At 36.0% G+C, this 11,156-nt stretch overlaps 1 protein-coding gene across 1 annotated transcript in view; it reads right to left on the minus strand.

Annotated features, from left to right (window-relative positions):
- The window catches only part of GlyT (Glycine transporter), a 38,785-nt gene extending 35,151 nt beyond the window's left edge, over window positions 1-3,634 (minus strand). Inside the window, exon 1 of the mRNA XM_064680548.1 lies at window positions 3,255-3,634. The gene's annotated coding sequence lies outside the window, so the exon portion shown is untranslated. The remainder of the gene's footprint in view (window positions 1-3,254) is intronic.
- Between the last annotated feature and the right edge of the window lie 7,522 nt (window positions 3,635-11,156).

An 11,156-nucleotide genomic window follows, 5' to 3' on the forward strand; every position in this document is an offset into this window, starting at 1 on the left:
GAGAAGCCTCATAAACGATTTCATTGAAACAGAGAAACCTATCGATTTCTTGAAGCAAACTCTGCCTGTGCGGTCGGTGGAGTAGGAGCTGTGTTCATAAGAAGAATATGTATACTTATGAAGCAGCTTCCCAATTGATTTCATGAAAACGAAAAAACTTATCGATTATTTAATGCAAAATTGATCTGCGCGGTCATTAGTTTAGTTATGATGAAAATTTTAAATCTAGCTTTAATATTTTCGACGATTGAACCTGATTGAAGATTATTTGGAATATGTATACATTCTGCGAAGCTCCTAATCGATTTTATGAAAGCGGAGGAATTTATCGATTATTTGAAACAAGGTTGATCTGTGCGGGCGGAGGAGGAGGAGCGTTATTCAAAATCTAGTCTCTAGCTTTTATATTTCCGGCGGTTCAAGCTGATGAATATACATATATTATTTTGGAGAAGTTTCCGAATCATTTTCATGGAAACGGATAAATTTATCGATGCTTTAAAGCAAGTTACATCTCTGAAGCTAATTAAGAATATATATTCCTTCCGAGATGCAAAATTGGGTCAGCACAAAAGTTGGGCAAGTGGGTAAGACGTTCCCAACTCCAGACAACTTCTGCACAACCCGCTTTACTTATTTATTCAGGCAGAAATCTGCATTTTAAATTAATATTCAGATGTGTTAAAATATTATTGTTGTTGCCTTTAAGCTGAAGTTGCGCTTAAAAACACATAAATGTCAATGTTAGCCGCAAATAACTAATACAATCAGTGAGACACACACACATACACGCACACACAGCTGCAGTTGCATTGTCGTAAAAATTGTAGCTGTAAAAGCCATAAAAACAATACGTAGCACTGCGGTGTGGGCGTGGCATTATGCTGGGCAGGCTCCCCCTCCGCCTCGGTTTGGTTGTCGACAAGGCAAAGAGTCGGATATAAAGGATAAAGGATACAGGGTACAGGAAACAAGGGGACTTGCACAAGCTGTTTAACAACTTAGCTAAGCATTGTTGTTGCTGTTGCTATTGTTATTGTTGTGCTGACTGGTGTTAAGGTCAAAGTTCGCAGCATTTACTCAGGGTAAAATGTGTCCGCAAAAGGACGTGCATCCTGTGCACTAAGCACGCACGTGAGACCTAAATATAAGTATATACAACACATATTTATAATAAAAAACAATCCCCAAATGAGCTTAAATAAAAACTGAAAAATTCCCAGCATTAATCTTTGTTATATATCTTATTAAATATTGGCCAAGGTCAGGAAATTCAATTTTGTAAATTCTTTTTTTTATCGCTCTCTGATTGATTTATTTATTTACTTTGATTTGCGTCATTCGACGGATGTCTTGTGGCCAAATGCAAATGCTTGGCATTTGTATCTTACGCCGAGGCAGACGCTTTCCCTGGAAATCTCCTCCATAAATACCGCAGAAATCAACTTGCACTAAGCAAGTGGTTAAAACGGGATAACATCATTTTGTAAGCATACAAATTTGAATTTATTTTATTATTTATTCGCTGTGCAATTGCCTTTCGTTTAGTTATACAGGATGCGGAGCGACTTTGCTTTAAATTTAAGTAAGGAAAATAAGTTTAACTCAAGATTGTTTTGCCTGAACTTACGTATTTAAGCCGTCAAGAGTGAGCAGAGTTAAAAGCCACTTTTAACTCTTAATCAATACGACTTAAGTGGTTGAGAAAGTAGGGCAGGAACAGCTTTTGAAGCTTCAGTCTGAGAAATAACGAAGCATATTTAATAGAGCGCAGTACGCCTTCAATTTAGATGTGTTTCGACTTAAATTTTTCATATTTCAGGCTACTTTTTTATTCCTAAATTACTTTTTGTTTAGGCTGCGATCTGTATGAGATTATTAAGCGTTTAGTTTAAATAAGTGCATATGCCAATTTAAATTAAAATTAAACTGTGATGTCTTTCGTCTGAGATGTCATGGGTTCCCTTCACGTTTCTGGTAATTATATATCTTAGTTTGGACAAGCGAAAGGTATCCAAAAGTATGCTTGAATAGGTCTTCACAACTCTAAAGCCATGCTAAACAATATCTAATAATTCAAATGTAGGCAAAGTAACCTTTTAGTCTCTAAGGTCACCGCCTCCATGCTTCATTCTAAGTATGTATATTCACACGGACAATCAGACGTACGAATATATTTGTCCCAATTCAACTCGACTGTTGAAGCACTTAACTAATTTTTGGGCTTGCACATGACTACCATATTAAAGTTTTTTTTCAATGGATACACGACACAACAATGACAGCTGAAAAGCCTGATGCGATTGTAAATGCCTAAATTCTAAATTTAAAGGAATTATCTTTCTAAATGCAGGCTAACCTAAACAGGTTTCATATAATATGGTCTAGAAATTCGAAAATTGAATACATTTGTAGACATTTGAAGACATTTGTGAATACTTAGTTTGATGAAAATATCTAAGAAATCTGAATGTTTTTCCATATAAAAGCCTACTCATTGACTGATCTTTCTTATGGCAGCTTTATGGTATAGTGTTCCGATGTTGAAAAGATTTTGCATATACATGTATAGGAATTATGGTGGAACTTCTAAACGCCTTGTAAACGTTTGGGCAATATATATCGTGATAATAAAATAAGTTTTCTGTACAAGAACCTACTATGGACCGATTGTTTCTATGGAAGCTATATGATATAGTGGTCCGATCCGGAAGTTTCCGATATATGTACTGCCTGCAACAGAAAGACGGTCCTATGCAAAGTTTCAAGAGGATTTCTTTAAAACTGAGAGACAAGTTCGCATAGAAACAGATTGGCGGACAGACGGACGGGCATGTCTCCTTATAAATCTTATCACAAAATTATAATATCCTTATATAACAATTTTGTATCATCAGAGAATCACAAATTTTCTATGAGATTTATGTAAAACAAAAGGTTTATTTGAAATGGCACCTTCTTGACTTTAGCTGATTGGCAAACAAAAGTCTGTTTAAAAAAGTTACTGATATCTATTTTGTGTTGCCTACTTATTGGGACAAAATATTGAACTAGCTGCAGTTGTTTAAATTTGTTTTAGTTGCTGAGCTGCCGCGCATTACGCATACGTCCTATGTAACAAGCGAGGCCATGTGTCAAAAGTTCAAGCAATCAATCAAAAGGCTAGCTTTGATTTTGCATAAAAGAACGGATAGGATAGATGGAACACCTGTTGTGGGCGTAAAAGATATCGTATAAAGCTGCTCAGAACTTACCTGCCAGATATTTGTTGTTGTCCTTGTTGCTGTTGCTTTTGTTGTTGTTGTTGTATTTAATTCCTCAGCTTTAAATCGTTAATTGTTGGCTATGTAAAGAGACGACAATAATAAAAAGAAAAAATCTCAGCCAGAAAAAGCCAGGGGCAAAGATGGAAAAGCCCAAGTTGAGCCAAAGGCAAAAACGCACACGGCACAGGACGCGCCAGGACAAGCGAATCTGTGTGTGAGCAGGAAACAACGCACGTTCACGTCGAGCAGGAACCAGGAAGGAACCAGGCACAAGACAAACAGGCAGGAAAGCAAAAAGCGACGACGACGACGACGACGATGACGACGACTTTGGCGAGCATTGACGAGCGGCAGCCAAGGACAAGGAAACTGAGGTAACAACAGCAATAACTATAACAAAAGCAAACGGGGCAAATAATATAAAAAAAGAAGAAAATACAGCCCAAAGTAACGAAGTTGAAATACCCTAGCCAAATACTATAACTCTAATCAAACAAATTAATAAAATTACCTTGTCTTGGTTTGATTGTAATTTTAATCTGAACGCTATCTTTAAAATTGAGCGCCTTGCTAGGGGAAAATGCTCTTCGGACGGAGGCTATAATCGATATTCAACTCGTTTCATTTATAATATAAATATTAACTTAAGCCTTGCGTTACATATTTAATGACAAAATCAACGAAGCCCCATGGCGAGCGCGCAAAAAACGTGAAGAAAAAGTGAAAGAGGGAAAGGCAAGCATAGACATTCCAATAACAATGAGCCTGGCGGAGAATAGCAAAGAAGGCAGCAAAAAGTTTGGCCAGGCTCTGCTCAGTTTGTGCCGGGACAGCGCAGGCTGGAATTAATTTTGCGTTCGGCTACGCTTGGCTGCAGCACAGGAGCGTCAGCGGGGGGACGGTGGGTGGGGGGGGGGTCAGCAGGTGTAGGGTCAGGTATACCCCCAAAAAACTTTGTCCAAATATTTGTCGACTACCTTTGGGTTCAAAATGGCTCAAGACCTCTTACATTTTTGGTACAGAACTCAATTGCAGCACTTGGGGGTAACAAATATAATATATATACATACTATGTGTATATATAATATAGATGCCTCAATGTAAAGGATAACACAAGGATAACCTGTAACATATGCATACGAAATGTGCAAAAAAAATATTCTGCACAATAGTTTTCATCTGCTGCATAGGTTAAGCGGAAGGATAATGAAATTCTTGCGAAATGTGAAATTATAATTCGTATTATTTAATTTAATATTTAAAAAGCAGAAGCTTAATTCAAGCGGAATACCCCTAATAAGTAGCAGTTGCTTTGAAATATTCTTTAGGTTATGTATTCTATTTAGAAGCTCACTCCAAATGGAATATCCCTAATTGAAATATTCTCTAGGATATGTATTTGACTTAGAATCGTTCTTCAAGCGGATTACCCCTAATGAGTAGAAGCTTCTTGAAATGTTTTGTAGGATATGTATTCTCTTTAGAATACCCTTAATAAGAAGCAGCTTTTTGGAAAAATTATCTAGGATATGTTTTCTATTCAGAACCTTTCTTCAAACGAAATTTCCCTTATAAGAAGCATTGTTTTTTTTTTTAATATTCTCTAGGATAGGTATTCTATTTACTTATTGTTAAATGTTGTGGAAAATTTTAATTCGCAGTTTTGCGTATGCAAATTTGCAAATTGCTTCCATCTAGATAAATAGCTCTTGTTTTTTTTTAACGATTATTTTTATTATATAAAGAAATGATAGATGTTTCGCGCTTTTATGCCTTCATATGGGAAAGATTTGGTAAGCGATAAAATATGACTTATTTTTGATGGAATTAAGGGAAGCTGGAACACAGCTGCATTAAAATTGAGAATAGTTGTAAGATATAAAATAGTTTCTGAAAGCATATACATAAAATGCTCACAATTATAAAAAAATCAAAAACTATGCAGACTCGTATTGAAATTAAAAAGAATTTATTATAAGTAACAAACTAAGAAACTAAAGATAAATTGTGAGATTTCATATCGAAAAGATTTCTGCTGGCGTTTCACAACACTGCAATATAGGTACAGTTTGTGCCCTACTATACAAGGAAACTATGCCCAGAAATGTAGATGATATTTTGATTATGAAGACCTTAAAATAGTTTCATTTATTAGGAATATATATAAATTTGAAACTACACAGCACTACAAGAAAGTACAATCTACGGCTTATATGAATGAGTCTATTTTATATAATGTTTGAAATTGCAGAAAAATTTTTGGGAACACAAAATATTGTATATGCGTATACATATGCATATAAATATTGTTAATTCGTAATTGAAAAGGATTTCTGCCAGGGTTAATCGACCCTATAAGAAACCTACAGGACCCAAAAATACTTCATAAGCAGTGTAAATCAGTAAACATAAAACATAAACATAAAAATTGGCCGAAACCTTTCGCATTCGCTTTAATAAACCATCAAAAATTATCAAATGAATAAAATTTCAAACTGTAAATTTCCGTTGAAGTTAACAAGCACTATAAATTCATTCGCCTGCCTGAACCGTACTCTTTAAACAGGATGTTGCGGCTGGTCAGTAGCTGTGCATACAACAGTTAATTAGCTGGTAATTAAATGACTGTGAAAACCACTTTGGCAGGATAATGGCATAAGTGCCCAGGATATACGAGAGACGGGCATATGTTTGGCTCCGTTCGCAGCAGAAGCAGAAGCAGCAGCACCAGCAGTCGGGGCCATGACCTGCATCTGATTTCAGCTGGTAAATAGGGTTAATTGAATTTGTCAGCAGCCATGGCTGGCGAGGACGAGGTCCTTGACGCTCAGTTTCTACCTGTTTTTTTGTTGTTTTTTGTTTTAAATTTTCAACTCTTTTCTTTTTGGCATCATCATTTAACGCGCGCCGTCAGTTGTCAATTAAATTGTTTTAAAAATTTAGTCAACTTAGCAGCGGCAGCTAGACGAAGGACACGCGCACTCAATAAGGACAGCCGCACGCACAAAAACACGATTTTATATGTGAATGTAAAACGCACGATAAAAAAAGGTTTTTTTGCATTTAAAAACAATCAAAAAAAGTAAGAAGAGGAAACGATTTGAAAACGCGACTTGCACAATTTTCGCAGCGAAAGCGAATTTATTGAGTTCTTGTTGTTGGTTATAGTTAAAGTTGTTTGTGTTGTTGTTGTTGCTATTGTTTTTGGTTTAGGTGTTAATTGATTGTTAGTTAACATGGGGCAACCACTTTGGCGCACAATTCGAAAGCAACTGAAAGCAAAACCCCAACAGTAACAGCAGCCGCAGCAGCAGCAGCGGCAGCAGCAGCAGCGGCAGCAGCAGCAGCGGCAGCGGCGTACGCGTCGGCCACCCACACAGCGGAGCTTTTGCGTGAGCGCGCTGAAAGCTTTTGCAAGCGCGCGCGCCGCATTTGCTATAAAATTTTTTATGGCGCTGCTCGCAGCGCAGTCAGCGTTACGGTTACGTTTGATTTACAACTTGATTTACTGGAGCCGCCATTTTTCGGCAGAGGCAGCGACAGCGGCAGAGCTTTCAGTTGGTATGTGTAGGTGCTAGTGAGCGTGTGCGTGTGCCCTATTGTAAATTGGATCCTAGAAATATTTATACGCTTAATTATGCGTGCTTGTGTGGGTGTGTCGGATATGTTGCATATTTTTGGGGTGAAGAGCGCTTAGGTAAAAAGTTAAGCCAGAAAATAAACAGTTTTAGCTGCCTACAGCTACCACAGTTAATTTAATAATAAAAACCAAATGCTGCACGCAATATTCAAAAGCTTTAAACTTTGATGAATATATATGCATTTCAAAATTCTTCTTTAAGCCGCTAAGCTAAGCATTGGAATAATATTCGCTTGAGGCACATGAAATTCAAGGAATTTCTGAGCTTATCTTTCATAACACGTGCCGCGGGCTTAAATTATATTCTATGCACAAGTTGAACTTCCACGAATTTTTTGTAGTTATAGCTCCGACTGAGATTTAATTTACGTTCCGGCAGAATTCGTGGAATGTGCAGAATGCTAATTAAAAGTGGTTTTAATTCGGAAATAAAAATAGACATTTATTTAAAATTATTATGCGAAAAAAATAATAAAAAATTGAAATATAGAATTTCCGATAAGCCCAAAAGGTTTGTCTTTAGAAATCTTTCAACTTTTAATATATATATTGAGTACATGGAAATTATTTACTTATCCTTTTTCCAATTTAAAGTATTCGGCAACAAAAGTAATACGTAGCAAATCCTGAGAATTAACATACATATGTATTTATAACATAAATTATGAAAAAATTAATAATTGATAATAATAATTTCTTCTTCACATATGCGAAATATAACACTATTTATTCATTCAAACAAAATTTCGACTAAATTTAAATTAAATTATAATTTTTTAAATATTTATAATGAATTCTGCTGTTGTATCTCCACACTCTTTCAACACATGTTGTCTGCGATCTCTTCTATCCTGCTCTTCCGATTAACTATTCTGAAAACAATTTGGGCATACGAAAAACGCATATAACTGTGCTTTTGGCAGAGTGGGTGACCTTCAGTTCAAAACATGATATACAGTATACAAACACACACACACACACACACATGCACATACACATACACATACACATACACATACATATTGACACCTTCTAGCTGGAGTATGAAAAGCTGTCGCTATCGCTGCCGCTGTCGATGCTGCCTCGACCTAGACACTGAAAGCCACATTGACGCTGCTGCCGTCGACGCTGGCAGCGGCATGGCTAGCTCTACATAGTGTGGGACGATTGGTGATGCTGCGCTAAGCTGCGCTGCTTGCGTTCTGCCGCTGGGACATGTGTTAAAGCTTAGCGTGTATGGAATCAAACGGGAAACTGTTGGCGTCCGGCTGCGTTGCCCTCTTTCGTTTGCTTTACTTTCTCCATGTGTACGTACGTGCGTAGGCGCTGGCGGAACTGGCAGGAAACAGTCGTTCGTTAGGGGAAAACTATAAGGAGATTATAAAAGCAGCGCCAACGGGCGCAATAAAAGTGGACGAGCAGCAACAACAACAACAAAAGCGCAGTTAAATATAATAATAATATGCATAGCTTGAATAATTCTGTAACGCATTTAATGTTCACTTTATTTGACTTTTTTTCAGCAGGCAGGCAAGCATTTGCTTACTGTTGTTGTTGTTGTTGCTGTTGTTGTGCAAGGTTATGAATGAAAAGCTTTTTCAATTCAGCTTCTGTTGGCCCTTCGGCAACATTTCCGATTGTGGCGCAGCTTAAAAAAACTTCGCGCGGCGCATGGCAAGAAAGCCTTGACAGGTCGTTAGCAAGGCATTAAAAAGCCCTGGCAAAAGGAGCAGCAGCTGGCTGAGCCTGAGAATTGCAGCAGATAGGCAGGTGGGTAGGCGGCAGGTACAACTAAGGTTGACGATTGAGGGATAATTGTTGGAAATTGTGGCAGACTTTGCTGTTGATATATGCACGCCATATGTAATATTATAAAAGCTTTTTGATTCCCAGGAATTCGATGAATGTGGGCTTTTTTATTCCTTTTTAAACGTAAATACTTTGCGCTGGAATTGTGTGACAAACAACTTGTTACTTGCAAATAAATATATGCAAAATAAAATATATGCATAAAAATATATATATTTTTTACATATTTTGTTATTTATATATTATATACATACATATATTACGTTTTAATAAGTATAAGTAACTGTTGTCATATTTTATTTTCTACTTAAGCTCTTGCTTCGATCATTTAACTGTAGCCTATTGAGTAATAAAGAGACAGAGCTGAAGGCTTACTCCGAGCTTTTTTTACCGTTTTAAAAATCCCGAGAGGTAGATCGAGTTGGTCCGCAAACGCAAAATCCAACTCAAAAATAAAGCTCATTTACTATAGGAAGCAACAACCAATCAATTGCAAAACAACAACAGTGCGCACGAAAACACATTTTTTTTTCGTCGTCCGTCTTGATCTCCAAAAGTTTCTGCGCGATGATGAAGACATAGGAAACTCAGGCATTGATACCCTTATTTAGAGAAATGGTATAGAATGTTTAAGGAAAACAATTATTATTGAGTGCACTAATAGTTGCACACTAAATACGATATTATATATTTCGCAGAGATTAGATAAAAATGTGTATATGAGAAGGTAAGTGGTATTTGGTTACAGAACTTATGAATAGTTAAAATACCCTATTTGAGAAAGGGTGCCTTGCTGATCGAAAAATGAAAAATTATAAAATCTGCCGGGCTGCCTTAAAGGCATAGCAGTGCTTAGAAACCACAACAATGAGTTAGAAGAGTGTAGAAACTTAGATCATAGGTTGTAGCTTCAAACCAAAAAGGGATAGCAGGGACAGAATTTGGGGTGTGCTTTTTTCATTGTCGAGTCGTTTGTTTTGATTATGGTTGATGTTGGTTCATATGGGAAATGTTCTGAAGTTGTCTTTGATTTTTGGGCAACGGCAGAAGTAGCTGTAGACAGCCGGGTGTTGTGTTTGTAATTTTTCATTGAGCAGTACTCAATTGTGTTTGCAACCTCGCTATCGCTCGTGAAGTGTTTCGAAAAAGAGCTTTTGATCCAAAAGCCTCCTCTGTCTCTTTATTACTCAATGGCAGTGCTTAGAAACCACAACAATGAGTTAGAAGAGTGTAGAAGCTTAGATCATAGGCTGTAGCTTCAAACCAAAAAGGGATAGCAGGGACAGAATTTGGGGTGTGCTTTTTTCATTGTCGAGTCGTTTGTTTTGATTATGGTTGTTGTTGGTTCATATGGGAAATGTTCTGAAGTTGTCTTTGATTTTTGGGCAACGGCAGAAGTGGCTGTAGACAGCCGGGTGTTGTGCTTGCAATTTGTCAATGAGTTATACTCAATTGTGTTTGCAACCTCGCTATCGCTCATGAAGTGTTTCGAAAAAGAGCTTTTGATCCAAAAGCCTCCTCTGTCTCTTTATTACTCAATGCACAAAAGTATTGAGCGACATTTTAAGAGCAGCGCTAAAATAATGCTCAGCGTCGCTTATCATATGCTGCTAAGAGAGTTTTTGTTCTCTTTAATAGTGAGTGCAGATACAGAGGCGCTTTGAACAGTTGATCAAGTGAGAGTGCGAGAGCGCTATAAAATAAAGGCCGATCGCTTATTTTGTACGTCTTCATGCGAGGGCTGTCACAAAAATATTTCTAATTAAATATTATTTATATGTTTGATTAATTAATTTAAATAATAGATATGTATATTACTTAATCATTAATATATACGTATGCATATATTTTGTTTAATGTTTATAATAAATATCAATTATAAAGTATACTTATATATTTATATATATATATATATATATATATAAATATATTTATATGTACACATTTTTTTAAATGTTAATAATAAATATTAAATATTAAGTATACTTTCATATATATCCAAATATATATACATACAATGTTTTTCAAATATTTATAATAAATTTCAGTTATAAAGCATACTAACATATATATATTCAAATATAGATTCCTTTTACTTCCTTTTTTTTTTTAAATGTTTATTATAAACATCAAATATATAAATATACATTTTTGCATATAATAAATATCAATTACATATAATTTATGTATATCCATATATATAAACATACTTATTTCAAAAATATTTATAGTAAATATCAGTTATAATGTGTTCTTTCAAATATATATATACATACTTTTTGTAATGCTTTTAATTAATATACCTTAATAATTCTGACCAAGACTTCTTTAGCTCCCCATCTCAGCAAGGTCGACAATATCCTGCTCACTTAGGTAGCTCTCATTGAGTAATAAATCTTTATTACTCAATGGGTAGCTCTGGGCACAGTAGACTGTCTCTG

The sequence above is a fragment of the Drosophila montana genome, unplaced genomic scaffold (assembly GCF_035044405.1).
Source record: "Drosophila montana isolate Dmon_TW-CO22-7 unplaced genomic scaffold, ASM3504440v1 contig_2127_1, whole genome shotgun sequence".
Lineage (NCBI taxonomy): Eukaryota > Metazoa > Arthropoda > Insecta > Diptera > Drosophilidae > Drosophila > Drosophila montana.